The following is a 20,889-nucleotide window of genomic DNA, read 5'->3' on the forward strand; positions in this document are numbered from 1 at the left end:
ACATTTTTCTAATATGTATTATTTTAACAATACGTATTTCTTTTTTCGGCTCGCTTTTCAACATACATAGTTTCTTCAGCTCGACAAAAACAAACGCGTGCTCCGAGATAGCACGTGCTCGCGAACGTCGCGGCGCGCATGCGCGTCCTCGAGACGCCGCGTTTCAAATCACGCGTCTTGCAGACGGAAACGCGCGTTCCTCGCTTAAATGTCACGGCGACGTCCCTCCAACATGTCCTATCGCGACGGATGAGTGATTCAATGCCGGACACTAATATTAATACATCGCATAGTTAGCTAATCGCGGATGTTCGTGAGACTCGCGAATTCGGATTCATGAAATCTTTGCGCATGACCGCGCGTGGAGAAATGTTTGAATTTTCGAGTGATAATCGAAATGACGTTTATCAATGTTTCGGGAACTGTCGTGAACTGTCAATCGCGGAGTGAAAAGTGACATTGTGTTTTTCTTATTAACGATCCCTGACAGTGGACAGGACATACAAATAGAACTAAAGACTGTGAGTTAATCCAATATCGAGATACTGTCAACCTGTTGGAAGATGAACGGTGTGCAGCGAACTCCCGTCGAGGCTTTCGACGTTAAGGTTAGTTGAATCTTTTACGTTTAATTAATGGAGACCTAAGCTTACGTTTCACGAGAATAAATTTTTCAAAATCTGATATGATATACTTAATATATCTTTATGATCTTACGCACTAAGTTTATTTCTTATCTAGTCAGAAAATGTTTTTGTTTGATAAATCCTGTCGGAGATTTGTCTGACATTAAATAAAATCTTATCTGAAAATTTCTATTTTATTGTTCTCATAAGGAAAATATAAAATATACATTTCGGCTTCTTGTGCGTTTTAAAGAAGAATTAATGAGAAGGATAAACTATAAATAAATTAATGACAAAGATTAGCAAATGTTTTTGATAAAAATGACACAAAAATTAGATTGATCGATTTATTATTTACTAGATTTTTACAGTTCCTTAGTTCACGAACTGTATGCTTCAGTTTTATCAAGTATGCTACTTTTATTGATCGAAACGTGTTTTGTTTGCACGCAATTGTATATTTAGCTAACTCATATCTGCACATTTATTTCAGTCTGTTCCACACTTTTAAATTGTACTAACCTTTGAAAATTGCAATTTTATGAATACAATATTATCATTGAAGCATCGTATAAATTTCTAAATAGAAATAAACTTTCCATTTTAACATATAGAAACGTATAGAAACTGCATACAGATATGAGAAATTACGTGCTGCTTTGAAATCGCGAGATTATGTCTTCACATATTTCTAAAATTGCGAGATGCCGCTTAATTTTAAAAAATCCAGATTCGAGTAAAATAATAAACAAGAGATACAGAACAACGGATCGTGTTAAAATTTCAAGGGGCACGTGAGATCAGATCGAAAAATTCTCAGCGTATTTTGCCGTGGCGCCGCGCGACTCACTGAAGATTCGCACTTAATGGATCGAATCGATGCGATTTGAGTTTGTACAAGGTGCATCGTGTCACACGTGTGCAATACGATCACGATGACCGTGGCCTGCGTAACCTAGTACCTGCAATGTCCTTGAACCGGATTGTTCCGCGCTATCCAAAAGCGGATAATACGGTTGTCAGTGGCGTCGTATCAAGATAATGTATCTACGATATCTTTTCTACATACATCTTTCTACCTGCATTACGCTATGACGTTTTCTAATAACATTATACCATGGCTAATTGCACACTTCTCTATGTTTTGTAATTTTCATAACTGCGCATTGTTGTCTTACATTGCGAGATAGAAGATGGGAGAATAATGAGGGAATAATAAAACGACAGCAAGAATTATATAATAATAAAAGAATTATCCTCCGGTGCAATCTTTCTTCGTTTGGTAACAGAAAAATCATATTGCAAATGATTGAATTCTTTAAGATATAGTAAAATTTCATGCATCATTATTATTTTTAAACCTGTGCGCTTATATATAGCGCGCTATCATCTTTGTCTGAAAGTAGATGTATTATTTAACAAATGACCTCGGTTGGGGTTCTATATATAGAAGTTTAATATCTTAACAATGTTGCTTTTTTACAATCTCAAGCATTTTTTATACTTTCTACGTTGCTTCATGCAAATTTTTAAATTATGGGGAATTACACTCCGCTTATATTTTGATTACGTGCTTAGCATATTGCGCGAGAACTTTTGATTTCGGTCGGCTTATCTGGCAAAATGGCACGCGCTCTTTTCCACCGGAACATTAAATCGATCGCGCTTAGATTATATCTGCGACCTCGCATGCCATGTATAACTTCGTACGGCACGGCAAACGGAACCCCATTCTCATCGAGGACAATGTATTTACGTATGTTTTTAAATCGCTCATGTTTGCTGAAATATCATTATCATATCGTTACCGTCGAGTGTTTTTATCTCCATTAGACGTGCGCAGAGTTATCTGTGCGTTGCGATTAGTCTTTTGACTGCATCGGTAAGATTTTCTTAAGTTAATATTCTGCAGTAAAGATAAAAATTATCTTGAAACTTATCTTCATTAAGACAATAAAAAAATAATTAGATTAAGAAAAGATAATTAAGGTAATAAAAAGATATTTACATATTTCTATTATTCCTTCTTGTTTATTTTTAGATTATATAATTTTGACAAATATTCAACTTGTTATATATTTTTTGGCAATTAAAAATTAATTATCTCCATTACAAATTAATTATATCCATTTGATTGATTTGCGTATTGTTATATTTTCGAATTAGAATGAAATAGGCATATATCAACTTCGTCGAGAGCAAGCGAAAAAAAAAAAAACAAGGTATATAACAAGGACAGCTGAAGATAGAAATAAGTGGACTTAATTTTTCCAGTTGTGGGTGTTCCCTGATATGAGTCTTAGAAATAAATTCGCTGTTCGTGAGATCGCTGGACAAGTTTAGCTTTGCGCGGGCGTCATACGAATCCGAGATGAATCTCGGCTAATCTCGATTCAATGCGAATTCCAGTTGCAAGTGGGAAAGGAAAAATGGAGAAAGACAGGTGGAGCGAGCAACGCACCGGTTTCTCACCGCAAAATCGAGTCGAGTTCACCCACTTTCCTTCAGTCTGTCCCTCAAGGTAGCCAGCGGCAGAGAGTATTACCATTCGGTAATTTACTCGCGTGTGCGTGTGTGTGGGTCGAACGTAACGTGTAATTAGGTGCCTTAACGCACGCCGTGGCCGGTGCACTGATGTAACACGATATCTATGGTGACAGAAGTAAAGGCTCATTCAGAATTGCCACGTCGTTGACCTAGCCCTCTAACATGACTGACGTTTTTTTGACGTTTCAAAAACGATTAATCAAACGATGACAAAAATATTGATATATCCTCCACAAAAAAATATAAGAAAATAATTTTATGTAATACAAAAAAATTTTTATTTTGTTTTAAATAAATTCTTGATAGTCAGAATAAAAATAAATAAATAATGAATAAATATAAAATAAATTTATAGTAGCGAAATTTTATTGAAGCTTTGCTCTTTAATTTGCATAATGCCATCGAGTTTGTTGTATAATGTATGAAAAAAAAGTACGTGTCAACTTTAATAATAACCAATCTCAATAATGCATCTGCAATAATGTATCTAAAAGTTATACGACTCTTTCTACATCAATATGTCATTTTCTCTTGTATCGATATCATATCTATGACGTCATCAAGATACAGACGTCATGCAGATTTATTGTACACAGCAAAAATTATAAATTCAGAATAAATCTCGTCTAATACAATTTTAATGATAGCGTCAAATGATGCGTAAAACACGTGACAGCGCTGCGACGGGAAAAACTCACGTCGAATGCACGTCCGGGTAACGTAGCGTTATTAATCTCAATCGAATCAAACCGATTTATCGCGTGACGAAAGGTGAGTTCGTGAAATAATAACTTTCGAGCGTTGCGTCGCGTCGGCCCGAATCCATGCGTTTAAACGCGCGAGCAACTTTTTCCCGCGCGGTTCTTATTTACGAGTCCGTGCCAGATACGCCGTGAATCGATTTTAATATTTTATCCGAACGTACCGCTCGCCAATTTCGGCCGGATGGCAACGACGTACTCTCACGTGGGATTATGCTAATTTCCTCGTAACACGTAATTCTCAGTCGTTGGGGTTTCGCCGCTTCTTCTCACGTAAGATGCCTGTGATGTGATCGTTTTGTCAATTTGCAATTTTATTTTTAGAATAACTCTATTTCCATGGAAATAGAGCATGATAATAATTGTTATATCGAGCAAGAGTGACACTCGATAAGAGAACATGTTTAAACGTTGCTTTTCATTTTTTTATTGCATTTATATGCGCCGACGTCTGGGAGCTCGTGAATGAATTCGACTTTGGTTGATATTGTAAAATGTATACACGTCACTCTCTTCTCTTCGAATTTTGTCGATGCACGAGCTAAACAAGACAGGTTTATTGTCCTCGGCATTTTTTGACCTTCTTTAGAGAGACGGCGACGGCCGCATGAGCAACGTCGTCGGGCCAACCCAGTTACACGAGCATACACATCGGCTGCCCTACCTATAAAGGGGTATCCAGTTTCCCCGTTATGGGATTGTACTAATTGGAAAGGGATTTTTTTTTTCCTTTGAAGAGAGCACGCCGACTCGCGCGATTCATTAGCATTCTTCGCGCAACTCTTCAACGCCTCACGACACTCCGCTGTTCTCGATCGAGACATTTCCGCGCCATCAAGTACAAGCAATTCGATAAAAAAATGTTGTGATTAATTATACACATGTACCGATTATCGTATATTATCTTTCTTCTTACAGAAGGTGCGATAAAAAGTATACGAGAATGGTGACAGAAGCAGAAATTATACTCTTACTGAAAATTTATTTTGTTGATTTTTCCACATTTTTGCACAGATTCTAATTTCAAACATATCGACAAATATAGATTTCGTTCTTTCAAGTGAGGTTTTGCGTTGTGTTTTATTATGGATATTCTTTACAAGGCGTTCCTTAGCTTGTCAAGGTAGCCGATTGTAATTAATCACAGAAACAAGTACACGATAGCTTTGACAGATTTGTTCTGTTTCGTAATCGTGTGGAATTTTATGACGTCAAATTAGTTTTAATTAAATTTGTACACAGCTCCTTTTCTCAATAGTTCTTTTGGATAGTTGACAAATTCTTTGAATGGTTTTTAACGTCAGAAAATATTAATATTTAACTAATGTTTGTAAAAATATTGTATCAATATTTTTTAATATTATCATTATATGATATTTACTAATACTAATAGTATATAAATAAATTAAATATTTAAACGATATTAATTTATTTACATATTGTTATTAATAATTACATACTATTATTAAATACTATTCATAATATTTAAACAAATAAAATTATAACTAATTTACAATTTATATAATTGCTCTTTTTTATATAATTGCTCTTTTTCGTCATCTTCGTTGATAATTAACGCTATGATTTTATATTACTAAGGCGCGATCAGTCGGTTCATGTGAAAGACTATCCGTTCTTATCTTAAGTCCGAGTGAAAGCAACCCATTCGCGTACGAGCGCTTTTTTAAAAGTATCGGTGACTTTTTTGGTTTCGTATTACCATGCGCTGAACTTTCACGAGGTGCAACGCATACATTAAAAAGTGCTTCGATATCCTCGTTCATCAGAGTCGTAATATCATCCGTTGATGTTTTCGAAGGAGAGGACGAGAGTTGGCGAACGTAAAGCTAACGATATGATTCAAAATTGTTAAAATCGATACAATCATAAAATCGATTTGCATTTGAATCTTACAATGGGAAGGAAGAAATGAGGATTTTGAACCTTTGCATCTTAAACATGGTTTTATATTTCTTATCATTCATCTAATGTTAATATTATTAATTTTTTTATTGAAATAAAAATTGGTTTCATATCGGTATTAAACTTATTTTCATTATTTAAATTTGAAATTAGAAATTGTTAAATATTTACGATACCATGAAATTATTAAAATGTACATACATATTAACGCTTATTTTTTTAACGGTGCAATTTATAAATAAAACAAACAAATTTATTTTGTAAACTTTTAATGTAATTTTTTTATTGAATCTTTAATTTTGTTGAATCTTTAATTTTGTTGAATCTTTAATAGAATATTTTTTTATTGAAATTCTACACCAATCTTTTTACCCGTCGCAATTTCGCGCATAGTTACGTTTTATAGTAAAACATGAGACGCAAATCATATATCAGCAACGAGACGCACATGCCACTGCAATTAGATCAATTGTTATCGTTTACCCGAGCTTGTTGTAAAGTGACGCCTGCATTTCGCACATGTATGAGTAACACATGTAAAACGTCATTTTTCTCAAAAAATGATAATCATTCTCTTTTATTCTTAAGCGACGAAGCTTATTTTAAACCATATAATTTGTAGTTCCTTATAATTTGAAGCTCCTTACAATTTCATTTTATTTTAATTTATAATTTAACTTTATTATTTTTTATCTTATTCTTCAAATTTTATAAAGAGAAGGAATATCTTATTTATTTACTTCATTTCTTAGATTTTTTTAAATTAGATATGTGAAATATTTTTCCAAGAATGCCAGAAATATATACGGCGTATCCGTTTCAGTAGAGATGAATGCACCAATGTCACTGCGCTCATTTTCTACTTTCGTGCGTTGATCCGCAGAGGCTGCGTTTCACGTGATGCGTCTGCAAAAGAAATCGGTCGCAGATGATGATATATTGCGAGAGACGAACTTCCGCGATGATGTGACCTCGTAATGATCGCAAGACGGAAAGTAGGATAATCCGTACCCACGCTGCATTCTTTTGAATTTATGCGCTACACATAAAATATTCATTTTCATAAGTATCACAGTAAGTGGCGACGCGATACGATGCACATACGCGTAAATTAGTGCTAAGACTATAAATATTTCATATATCTCATTCTATAATAACACGGAATTTCTTATGTAAATAAGCGAGTAAGTAGCTTCTATTCACGCTCCACCGACGTTTCTGTTCGCGCTTTAAGGGAAATGTAGGACCGGCTATTACTTATTACTTCGTCTCGAAGAAGAAACGACATTTGCTAGACAACCAGCGGGTTTTCATAAACAGCGAGTAGACTGTTAGACGTCAATTATCGATACTTAGCGCGCGTTTGCGGTTTGCGCTCCGAGCACGCGGTAGCGCCGTCATTTTTTTACGTCATTGTTACGCACCATTTGTCGCATGAATGCACGTCGGAGGTGGTTGTACCTCGAACGAAAGAAAATATTTTAGGACGGCTGCTATTTGTATACATTATCGCAGCTCCGGGCACGCCAATTAGAAAAGCGTGCAGTTTTTCCGCGCGAATTTCTTCCGTAATCCGGCCAGAGATTTCAATCGTCGACAACGATATGCATACAGAAATGCCATGCTGACGTCGCGGTAAATGCCGCTAATAAATCAATATGTTTTCCACTACAAAAACTCGTATACCTCGTATTCAACCATTTCCCGCGCGTTGCGCCATTTCGTACTGCTATTTTCCCATTCGTACAGATCGCGATCGGTGCCCCAAAGCGAGCTCGTGATACGTAACACGCTATAAACAGGAAACAGGGAGTGACAGTTCCACCTAACGAGATTTATCCTTGCGCGAAGGCCACGCCTGGCTTTGTACAGAGCACCGAATGTTTCGAGTCCGAGTCCACGACCATGTCTCTTTTCGCAGCCATGAATACCTTATTCGAGAAGGAAATGTGACACTTACGCAATATCGATGGACTTCTCTCGATGCGCGAGCATCGTCGCGACACGCTGCTTTTTATCGGACGTCGATTCTTTTCAGATCCTCTCGTGTTTTCTAACGCGCCAAGTTATTTTAAGTTGGAACGACGGCGAAGTTGTTATCGCGCTTAACACGGCCGGTCGAGATCGCGTGACTATCGACAGTTTGTACTCCTCCGGAAACACACGGGACTCCCGAGGGACGTGCTTACTTAAAAGAGCACTGTAATTAAGGTAATCGCGCGACTTGGCTCTAGTTATAAATTTCATAACCGAAGAATAAATATGGCGAACGATATATCCCGTTGAAACCATCGAGAAATTTCAATTTATTTGATGCGCTAATATCGGGGAAAATCACGTAAAAGTATCATAGCTGTTTGCACGATAAACAGTTCGATTTATTTTCAACGATCCGCTTGCTTATTTTTATATATATATATATATATATATATATATATATATATATATATCATCTATACGTTAATTTGAAGAGGTGTTCTGTAAATACAAATATATGTATCTGGCACGGTTTATTCCGGTAATGTGATTTCACGTTTGAAAAAGAATCCATGATAAAATCGATATAATATAACAGTTTATAATTTCTTCCAATTAATATTGCTAATAGCTCGAAACTTAGCGCATTATAATTTTCCTGGGTATCCTCATTATGTACTTTGTTAATGAAATGAAGCGAAACATTTAATGAAATTCTCGGAAAATCTCTCTTTCCTTCATCGCTCGCAATAGTATATTTATCAGGTTTTGTGCATCCAACAGTTCAATTATTGATCTCACAAGCCTTCGATTATATCGAGATTAGCCTGGCACAATAACGGGCGCCGAGAAAATAGTAACTTGTAATTTGCATGAATCGTGTAAACAGAGCAAAGTGCGCAAACGATATGAGTCATACTCTAGGATTAAACAGCGATGGCGTGATGATTCTGATTATTGCGATATATCGAATTCTCTCCGTAGATGTCCATCCGTATCATTAATGTTTCCTAAGCGCTATTGCGTTTAAAATAAAACGGCAATGGTTGCGCGATTCGAAAAAGAAGAAATAGAAAAGAAAAATAGAAGTAATGGAAAGAAAAGAAGAAACGTAAAAAACGTAAAAAACGTAAGAAACGTAAAAAAGAAATAGAAATATGTAAAAGGAGAAAATGTGTAAAACAAAATTGCTTGGTTGATTCGATAGCGATAGATTAACGTTGAATTAGATGACCGGCTATTGTTTGAATCATTCATAATTTTACGGTTCGTTGCATACACCTTCGCTCAGATTTCGCCATCTCGTTCAATTTCCGATATACGAAAGCGATACAACCTTTCCGCAAATGAATGTTTAAACCACTAGTAGTATGTACCGTATATAATATTGATTTTCTTTCAGGCCTTTCTATGAAAGGCCGACTTTCTAAGAATATTTCTTCATATCGTTTATAATTATTTAGTCGAATAATAATTTTATATTTAACATTTTTATATTCTTTTGCATTAATGTTTACACATATTCTTAATTTTTTGTATCTTTTATCTTCATGTTTTCAAATGCGATCTTTTGCACAATTTGTTCAATTTTATTACGTATTATTATTCAAATATCATTAATTTTCGACACGAAATCATTAATGAATACATTATATGTAATATAAATTTTTAAAGGAGGATTTTATACATGTAATCTTTCAGGAAAATAAACCATAAAATATCGATAAAATTGGAATTGGAAGGTTGAATTACCACTTCAATATTTTTGGCGTATCAAAATTATCTGAATTCCTAACGAACAACATATTTTGGTTTTATTGGAATATTTTTTTTATTGGAGCAATAACTATTTAATGTATTCGATATAATAGATTATTTAATAAGTCATTGCTTTAATGTTCGCATTTGAATATTTTATCATTTATATTTGATTTAAAATTTTAAAAAGGCAAGATATTATCAAAGGTAAAGATTATATAATGATAATTATTAATTTATAAAATAAAATTTAAATTTAGAAAAATGTAGATAAATTATTTTATATAAATTATAAAAAAACTTATTATAAACCGTTATATATTCAACAATCATCTCAACACGATTGTCATGAATTAATTCCATGAAATATGGTGTGTGGAAGAACAGTCCTGTCGCTTTGATTATATTTGTTCGTGTCAAATTCAATCAATCACACTACAATCAGCGGAATACAAAAAATGGCAAAATCGATATGGCAATTATATAAATGTTATTCGTATATCAAGAAGCGTTGAATTCAGGAACCGATGGCAGATTTTGCAACGTATATGAAACGTATATGTTTTAGATTTCGCATTTTTGCGCATATGCCGTGCGCTCGACACATAAAAAGAAATAGAGAAAATAATTCACGTTGCAACAAGTAACAATTATTAATAAAATAACTACGAAAAATAATTATTAATAAAATAACCAATAAAAGATATCATTTTTTATAAAAATATCCTTTTTAGTCCTTATCTTTTAATTCTTTTTTTTCAATATTCCTGCTTGTTTTATAAACATACTCAGCTTTTATTGCTTTTTCTGACAATCAAATACTAATAGATTTTAGTAGCCTTTTATTTAATAATCGTGCTATATTTTATTCGACTGAGATTGCAAGAGTCGGCCATAGCGGATTTCTGCGTGAGAGTAGGATTTCTTGGCGGTAAATCGTGGATCTACACGGAAGACTGTGGTCATCTCGTAATTGTAACGACATATATAACGAATATCCGGATAAAGCAAACGACCGTGAACGTTCGTCAGACACGTAACGGTAAGCTAGATGGCTTTGAACGTCGCGTATCTTCACGTGAAATTATCGGGAGCGAACTTCTTTCATGACGTCGTATATCAAGTGTGTCGAATTGATCCTACCTCACGGACCGTGTGAGCAATCGGAGCCTTATGACTTTTATTGAAAAGAACTCAGAAAACACTGTGTGTGTGTGTGTGTGTGTGTGTGTGTGTGTGTGTGTGTGTGTGTGCGCGCGCGCGCGCGCGCGCGCGTGTGTGTACATTATAAATATATATTATAAATAAATAGAATTGGAATTGCCTTTCAGCAAAGTAAAATATAATATTGGAAAATATATATTATAAATAAATTCCCTTTCAATACAATATAATATTTCAATATAACAAAACCTTTTTCGCTATGTTAAAATATTTTATTTTATATTTGGATAAAAAAAATTTTAGATATTTTAGATATATCGTAATTACGGAAGAAACAAAAGTAAATAAATATTGAAATAATAATAAATTACAAATAATTGTAAATTAAAATAATTATAATTGGATTTAGATTTCGTACAAAAATTTATAATTAATATTAGGTTCGTTTCCTTAGGTCGTTTCCTCTTATAAAATTAAAAGCAATAACCTGATAAAGATTCTAAATTTGTTCGCGCGTTCAACTGGCTATCAATTAAATAGCTTTGAACTTTCGGAATGGGGTGCCAACTGTGGAGCTGAAAGGTGAGCCTATACTCTGTCGTATTAACCTGGACATGAGAATAATCAACCGCACCCTTTGGCTCTTATCTAGGCTGCACCCTTCATGATCACCCCCTTCTCTCTTTTCGCCTTTTGTGGCCCTGAAAGCAGACATGGTCTTGTGTAGAAACTGTCCCGGGGGAGATCAGGTTTCTTTACTGACAGGAGTGTAAATTAGAAATAAACGATGAAAATATCCTTGGAGATCGCTGTGGCAAGAGATTATATGTAATACGAAAAAAAATTTTATCATATAAAATTATATAATATAATATTAAAATAATATTATGCATTTTTAAAATTAAAATGTTTCTCGTGCACATCTTATAATTAGTTTTTCCTAATTTGTTTTCTCTTTGTTATCAAGACGAATTTAATTAGTTAATAAATTACAATTTGTTATAAATTTGCTTTATGTATATTTTAATAAGATTGAATTGTCAATTGAAAAGTAAGGATTAGAAACGAAAAACTTCAAGTTAAGAATTGCTTATAATCGTAATAATTTCTACATATTTACGTATATTTATTTACAATTATATATGTGTGTTTTTATTTAAAATTATATTTTGAATTAAAATACATATAAAAGAACAAATAAATTAATAATAGCATTGTACGATTGATACATTGCCATGTTTAGCGACAAAATTTCAAAATGATAATCATTGGAGCATGGACAGTCATTACGGAGGAAGATTCTCTTTCTCGACACTACCAAGCTTGATAAGTTTAACCTACGCATGCATTGTTTCAGTCGAAGTGAAGCAAGAGAGGAGTTTGTCTTCTCATCTGCTGCTATTCACAAGAGAGACATATTTCGAGAAACATATTTTACACTCGCGATGTAATAAAGATCGACGATTTATAGACTCATCAACTATTATGTTTCTTAATAAAAAAAAATTGCACGCGGTAAAATATGCGTTGTTTTTTTTTCCTTTTACAAAATTTACACAACACATAAATCATATCGTTACAAAGGTGACGTCATATGTACGTAAACGTATTTCTTTGCAGAACAAGTAAATTTACTTCTCAAATTGGAATTGCAGACTCCCTTGCATGACTTCAATTCTCAACTTTTCGATGACGTATCGTATTTCGTTCTATTTATTTCTTAAAAAGATTTAAAAAATGGATACATATGACTGTCGGTACAAATAATCTTAAAAGCATTTTGTCCGTGGAATATATTTGAGGCGCATTTTGACCGTTTGTCATGACGATATATATATATATATATATATATATATATATATATATATACATACGACAGCTAGCCTTTTTCTTCTTAGCAATCAAAAGAACGCGATACCGTCTCGCGTTTAAGTTAACGCGCATTAGCGCGAAAGCGCCTCATGCATTACTCACATATCGCGTTTAATTACAACCGCAGCGCTTGCCGGAAACGGCCACTGTGGTAACAGCTGATTATCTGTCTTCCTGTGTCTCGTTTTGAGACATGGGAGAATGCGCCACGCTTAAATTCGTCTTGACCAAGCACCGTGAAATTTTCTCGCGAGATCACCCATCATAGATATTTTGAGAACTCTTTCTCGTATGGCACAAAACGACAATCTGATTTCACAACGAACAGTAATTTCAGATTCGCTTTATTAACGGCGTGGAACTTCTCAGATTCATGGCACGGTAACAATATTTCGGATCTCTCGTAAAAAATACAAGAGTATCATTCTCTATTTTCGATCTAACTTTTCTCGGAAAAATTAAAGAGATTAATCTTAAATGTAGATTGATCTTTTTGTGTTCTTGAAAAAGTGGATTAGATCATTAGAGGATTAAAAATCTTTCTGTTAATTATGTCCTCACAAATTTTAAATTTGTATTTTCATGGTATTAATTTCGCTTTTATGTTTAATGCGTAATTCAAAAGTTGATATTATTCGTTAATTATGTTAAGAGATATTACAAATAAGTATTGCTAAGAGATTAAATTTTTCTTTTTCATTTATGTTATAAGTCTACATAATCATCAAAACGGCACAGGGAATTACTAATTCACAATTAATTAATTTGTATTGTGCATATCTAGATGGTAAGTTAAGGCTTTACATTTATTGTAACACAAAGTTATTTTTAATGCATTTTAATTTCGCACTATATAATAAAACAACAAGCTTTGACATAATGCTTATGTCATGCTTTTGATAACTGACGAAAGATATAAAGAATTTATTTTTTTTTTTGTAAGTATAGGTTTCATTATATCTAACAGTCGTTTCACACAATTTTAAACTTTAGATAATGATAGGTTGTATTTTATACATAAATTTTTCTAAAATAATGTAAAATGACTTAATAAAAATTTTATGATCGAGATAATTTAATCTCCATTCGTGATACACGGAGAATATCAGAGAAGTCTTTTAGAACAACACTGGAAATGACTGCCGCGCTATTTGGCTTTGCAAATCGCAAGGGAACGCATAATTGAATTATTTTACGACAGGCATGACCATCGTTCTCGGTTGTGTTAGGGTCACATCGTTTAACATAATAAAGGTCAATTGCCCCATGGACAAGCACATTAGTCGTCATTGCATAATTTACGAATTATGGCTCCGTCTATCCTTTCTCGCGCGATCGCTCTTGCTTTTCTGAATATTTTTCCGTCGAGCATCGTGACTTAAAGTTAATCCTCTCGCGCGTTGTTTCCGTCGCAATAAATCTACAGGACTCGCAATTTACGCTAAAACGCATATTCGATGCCTCATTTTTACATTCCTTTCGTGAGATGCCGTTTCTCACAGCGGCGACGGAAGATGCATACGTCTTTGGAGATTATTACGATAGGACAAATTAAATGCAAACGGGATGTTTTGAAATCATAGATAAAAATGAATGGAATATAATGTTGTCAATGTATAATAGAGAACAGAGAATAGACATTAAACAAAAGATAAATGCAATTAAAGAATAAAAAAAAGATAAAATTCTGAGAATTTTAATTTAATTCTATTTATAAGGTACTGAGTTACCGGATTATATTTTTATATTTAAATATTATTTTTTTATATTTTTATGTTTTAATATTACCATGGATGTCACGGGTTCAGAATCAAATTTTTAAAATAAATTTAATATTTAAGAGTAGGTCAGTTGAAAATCATGATGCAATATTACAGTATTAAGATTTCTAGCAGTTACTTGTACTGCTGTTACGGGAAACCGTAATCTTGTGAAGTTTGTGGAATCGCATGCGTAATGGACATAAATGGGAAATGGGCGATCGCGCCGTTAAAACCGCATAACGTTAAATGACTCTTCTTAACCAAGTCATTCTTTTTAAATTGCGTAATTCCATATAGTATATCTAATTCCATAATAACTGCAAAGTGCTGATTAAATCGATGACTCCATTTGAAAATAAATATTTAATTAACGTTACGTATAGAAACATTTTAAAAACAAATGATAATTTAATTTCCATCAGAACACAAATAAATTATCTCTGAAATGCAGTTATTTAATTACGTGTTATTTTATATACATTTTATCGTTTTATTATAATTTCGTAGAAACAATAAAAACATTAAAAATGTGTTTATATGTGAACGTTTATATGTGTTATGATCACTCAATTGAATTTATATTAATTTATCCTATCGATACTTATCCTTCCCTAATTAAACCGATAATTGTTAAAAACAGATAGTAGAAAGGGTTCAGGATTTATTTGTATCTGGTCTAATTTTTATAAAAATCGAGTTTTGTTCAATTCAACCAAATTTGGACAATCGTTAGAATTATCGGCTATCGGGAATATATCGATCGTTTTTCGACCTCCCGTTATGCTGTCATCTTGTACACACGATAGGTTGTCGCGTACTTAATTAAAATTCGCATGTCTAAATATAGCGGTCGAGTGGCACGGCATTCCGATCGTGAACATTGATTGGTTAAACGCATGCGAATATTTATTGTGTGTCCGCGAACCAATACAAGATATCTTCGCGTTCACCTGCGGATTCCAATGGCATTTTGTCGAAAAAGCGCGAGGCTTGTTAGAAACCTCGTTTAAATATTTCGAATAATTTGGAAAAATAACTTTGTTTAGTAGTGCATTTTTGAATTTTTTAAACTGTTTAACAGTAGGAATCTCAGTTTTATATTTCTCCTTCCTGTTGACTTTCTCATTGGCACCCTAAAAGATAATTAATTTTTTATCTCAAAAAGTTATCATCCGAAAGATATCGTTAGCTTGGCTATACAAGCTGAGAAGCGTGATACACTTCGCATTTCTATGTATAAATATCAGATGATATAATTTTCAGCAAAACACACTGGCCCGATAACAATGTCGCGCCAACGCGATACGGTCTCTTTGAGCTTCGCGGTTGTTTGGCCTTCATCGGATCGCGTATATCACGTGCCGCGGATTTAACACGATCGTTTCGGACGCATTCTGACACGTAACGGGCAGCGGGCGACTGCGTTCTGACAGTATCTGCATACAGGGTGAACCGAAATACAGAGAGAGAGAGTCTATCGGTACGCGTGACACAATCGTTCGGGAATGCCAGTGTCGGAGGACCTTAGATCCTCGCGATCCTCAATCGTATGTGAGACACGAAAATCAAAATCTAGGCGATTTACCATTTGATATTGAGTTATTTGTTAGCAAAAGAATTGAATAAATCCAATGATACTTAGAAAGTAAGAAGCATTATCTTTATAAATTGCAAGATAGATAGTACTACTTAACACAAAGTTGAACCGTTAAAAAATTATATGAATTTTTTTTTAGATTCTATACCGTTAAAGCAAATTGCAATTTCTTATAATTAATTATTGATATGTAATAGAACCAATTATAACAGTATCTCACGAGGCATGTCGCATTGGTCGGATCCTAATTCGACTAACTGTAATGCGTGTAGGATACGAAGTCCTTCGGATAGCAATTGCTCCCTCGCCGAATCATGGATTTACTCAACATCAAAGCATCGCCAAATCGAATCTTTTCACGCGAAATCGAGACGAAACATCCATGAAATTGAGTTTTCTTTTTTCTTTCTGCTACTGCAATTTTCCTTCTCTGTTCACCTTGTAAATGGAATCGTATTTTCGTAACACGATTTAAAATACGTAGACATTGCGGAAATTAAAGAAAAATTAAACGGTCAATCAGTGATAAAAGAGACATGACGTATAATAATTAAAATGATAGATACGTAATTAAAATGACGACGTACGTGTAATCGTGAATACATCAAATTTAATATAAATGCGGCAATCAATAGTCGTCGCGAGAGCGTTAATAAATTCTTTCTCGTTGATGATTCGATTCTTAAGAATCTGAGTTAGGTAACTTAATCAGCTCGTTGCATTAGCGAGCATTGCTTTGCGAGCGAACCTCGTAGAGAGCCAGTGATTAAAACCTGACAGAGAAACGATCGAGAAAGGGAAAACTGAAGGGAAAACTGTGGTGTGCTTGGGGATGGACTTCGTCTGCGAAAATCGAAAAGTCATAATGAAAAATCACAATCGCAATACGCAAAAATCTTATCTTTGAAAGTTCCAATCTCGACCGGATAGTTCAAAGATGAGCTCACAAAATGACGTCATGCGAATTTATAATAATGTTAAATATAACTTGTTTATTACGATCTCTCTCAATACTGAAATTTCATATGTCCCATTCATCAAACATCCTTCGTTCCTCAGATTTAAACTTTTTTCGAATAAATTCCAAGAATTTGAATTCCAAATAATTGTTATTAATTCTTTATGTTAAATATGACATTTTATTGCAAAATTTATATTATTAAAAGTTTATCTCATTTTTAATCTTTTATATTTGTAAAAATAGTATTAATGATTCTAATATTAAAAATAGTATTAATGATGCTAATATTAGTTGTAAAACACATTTAACCATAAAAATAACAATTATATATAATGTGAAAAAACATAATACATAATATATAAGAATTAACTTATCTAGTATCACAAGTTTAAACTTGTGTTAAATTATTTTTATGTTACGTACATGTTTGTGTGCTTTTATTTAAAATGTAAAGAATGTGCATTCAGTTGCCTTGTATCGAAAATGCGATTTAAAGGTCAGGCTGGACGAGCTGCAAATTATTCGTGGGTCGGACCAAGGAGCCGACGAAGTGATGTCACTTCCGCGCGCGAGTGACATCATTATGCCTCGGCTCAATGTCAATGTTTGTCTTCGCATCGGTGATGCCCACTGGAGAATTCGTCCTTTCTCAGTTTGCAGCTGTCACGAATCGCAAGACTATGATAATTAGACACTTCCGGTATACTTGAATAATCCCTTGGGAAAGTAAAGGATGATACACGTGCATGGATATTAGCTTTTCATAGAGAAAAAAGGGGAAAAAATACCGCAATACAAACAATGACATATATTTAATAACATAATCTATACCTTTTCAAACAGAGCAGATATGAGAAAATTTAATGAATATACTGAGAGCTTCAAAATGCCTTTTTAATGTTGTTTTTATTCATATTTTAACACAAAATGGTATTATTTTATAATATCATATAATATCATATAATATCATATAATATCAATTATTTATATTTTAATATCAATTATTTGATTGTATTTTATAATGTTGCTTCTCTTATTAATTAATAACTTTTTAAAGCACCGATATAATTCGTAAATGCGATCAATCTCTGTTGAATATCACACGTACATACGATTCCGGCTCACAAACGAGTATTATGCACGATTGAGGTCGTTATTGGATTTCGATATTACAGAATATCATAATCCAGTTTCCAAGTGTCTTTTCGAGTATTCGAGAATACTTCGATATTACGACATGACAGCTTTTAAAAGGTCATAGGTAACGCACCATAATTATAATTATTTGCTCTTTGTAAGAATGTTAGCATAGAAATGTAAAAGGGAAAGATATAAAAATGTATTTTTCTTTTTCGTTGAACAAATATATTTCATGAGTGCATTAGATGTTGCATTAAAATATTTCAGTTGTTACGATTTATAATGCAATTGTTTCGTCATTTGAAATTATTTCTAACAAAAACAGTTGCTTTTCCACAGACAACTGTCTCTTTTTGTATTTTTAAAAAACAGATGTATTTACTATGTACTTACAAATCGCAATTGAATTACGAGCACTGACTTTGCAGAGCGCTGTAATGCCGGCTCCGGATAAAACCGGACATCAAGCGAAAATTCTCGTTATTGCTTTACGATGTCGCCGTGCGATTAAAGCTGCGAAATAAATGAATCTGTGAGATTCACACGTGAAAATTTCGACGTTCTATGTATTTATATATAAAATTAATCGATGCAATGCATATTTATGAGCCATCTGAGATAGAAGGATTTATTTCGCTAATTTCTTTCCGGACCTTTTGATTAAAAAATAGTAAAACAAGATTAGCAGTGATTAGTCGTGATCAATTTATGTATTCTCATTAATTTATCTGAGGAACATAAAATTTATACGGTTTTTTTTTTTTTTTTCATTTAAAAGCAATAAATTATTAGACAAAGATAAAACTTCCGAAAGCGATGAGTTTGATCATTTTCGAGAACGTGATGTGTTCCTAATAGATACATCCATTACGTCGGACTATCTCGGACAGCCGCCAAGTTTTTCACTATATAAACGGTATAACGGCACTGCCAGTAAAAAGCAGTTACTGGTTAGACGGTGGTAGAACGTGTACTTTTGCGCGACCGGAATTGCAGTCGTTATAAGAGACTCTTAAAGATATTAATATAATATCCTTTTTCTTTTTATATTGCCAGATGACGAAATATCTTAACATAACACATCTGTCATGCTTTGAAAATATCACGTATCATAGCCAATCTTAATTGACATCTTAGATAAGCAAACATTAAGATTTTGAAGGTTTATTATTAATTTAAGAAGCAACAAAAATTTACAACTAATATTAAAATTTTATTGAAATAAGAACACTCGTTTTTGAAATATAGCGTCTATTACATATCATTAGTAAAAACAAAATTTTTCGATAAAGGAATAGAAGAAAATTGTGATGCTACCGCGTAGAATTACAATAATTTAGATCAGATTTAATAATTTTAGTAATTACAATAATTTTTCGGTGAATTTTTTTTCTGAAAAAATTGCCGATTTCTAGCTAATTTGGCTTCTTTCGATAGCGATAGGATCCGTAATTCCGAGGGGGACTGTCGTGTTGCGCCAGAGCGCGCGAGCTGGGATCACCGTTCTCTCCAATGAAACGAGAACGCCGCGCGAGTGAGTCACCGCTATATTACGAGAGGGCCGGGGCGCAATTGTGACGTGCACCGCTAAATGCTTAACGGGTCGCCCGCGATAAATCCAATTAGAGCATTTCTTTCAAGCCTGCGGCGCGCCCCGCGCACGGGCATACCCGGATATCCATACAGCGGACTTGTCACGTCGACCGCATGCAAAACATGCGGATAACGCGACGATAGCGTGAGTGACGTGACGATTTGACGAAAGATGAAAACTGTCTGTTACCTCCGGCTCCGGTTTTGTCAGTATATTCCAGGAATGATTGACTTGTAAATCTTGAGGTAAACGCGACGCGCGGGATCCGCGAAAGCGGATCGCTGTCGCGCTTAAATCCAATCTTAAGCCCCTCTTCGCATATTGAAACACTTTTTTTCGCACGACTGAGAAAGAAAACAACACCTTCTGATACGCTGATATTTTTCACGTAGGTGTCATACGATAATGTAAGATGTAGATAAATGTAAGTATGTCAGACAAATGATAAATATGTAGATAAATATGTAAATTCTAAACGTCACACTGGGCAATGATATATAAAGAACGATAGTCTGAAAAAGTGAATTTTGTAATTTCATCAATGGAATTTTAATTTACACAATTTCATTGCAATTTCAAATACAATGAAAAATTATTATATTATGAACGATGTGAGATTCATGAGTAAATTTCTTTGTTGATTTTGGATCGATCTTTCTTTAACGAAAAATTGCTTTAAGAAATTTTTCTCAAGGAATTTCTTAGATTTTAATAATATAATAATATAATAATAATATATAAAAATATTTTGCCACGTAAAATTTCAATTAAAACTTTACAAATTTGCAAAGTTTAATTTAATAAATTTTTATTTTTTTAACTGACATGTATTTGCTATAAATTTTTTATAGCATGTCTGTTTAGGATAAATCCATTTTAAACTTGTCTGATTTTATAATGAAGAATAGAGAATACTGACAACTCTATTTTTTATAAGAGATATATTCGATCTCATTTATGCGAAAGAGCGAGAGAGTAGAAAAGTCTATATAAAAAACATCGACCGTCGTCGTCGTTGTTGCGTTTCTTCGTTGATGAACGCAAGGAATATCGGTCACGACTAGATAGAATGGAAATCGGCACGCATCCATTAACTCCTCCGGTTATTAACTGGGAGGGTCTCGTCGGTGTGAATGACGCCTTAAAACTGTTGCAGTGCATGTGGTAGCGCCCTTGAATCCCGAGAAATATGTGGGCAACGTCTGT

General features: G+C 33.7%; 1 long non-coding RNA gene across 2 annotated transcripts; it reads right to left on the reverse strand.

Moving 5' to 3' along the window:
* Positions 1–5,879: 5,879 nt before the first annotated feature.
* Positions 5,880–20,003, reverse strand: LOC148938195 (uncharacterized). Of its 2 annotated transcripts, none has more exons than XR_016140897.1 (2): positions 19,873–20,003; positions 5,880–6,763 (listed from the first exon to the last, which is right to left on the reverse strand). It is a non-coding gene; the product is annotated as an uncharacterized LOC148938195 (long non-coding RNA). The 2 variants fall into 2 exon arrangements; XR_016140899.1 differs by lacking the exon at positions 19,873–20,003 and adding an exon at positions 7,818–7,922.
* Between the last annotated feature and the right edge of the window lie 886 nt (positions 20,004–20,889).

The sequence above is a fragment of the Pogonomyrmex barbatus genome, unplaced genomic scaffold, assembly GCF_055798465.1.
Source record: "Pogonomyrmex barbatus isolate J1 unplaced genomic scaffold, ASM5579846v1 scaffold1, whole genome shotgun sequence".
Classification (NCBI taxonomy): domain Eukaryota; kingdom Metazoa; phylum Arthropoda; class Insecta; order Hymenoptera; family Formicidae; genus Pogonomyrmex; species Pogonomyrmex barbatus.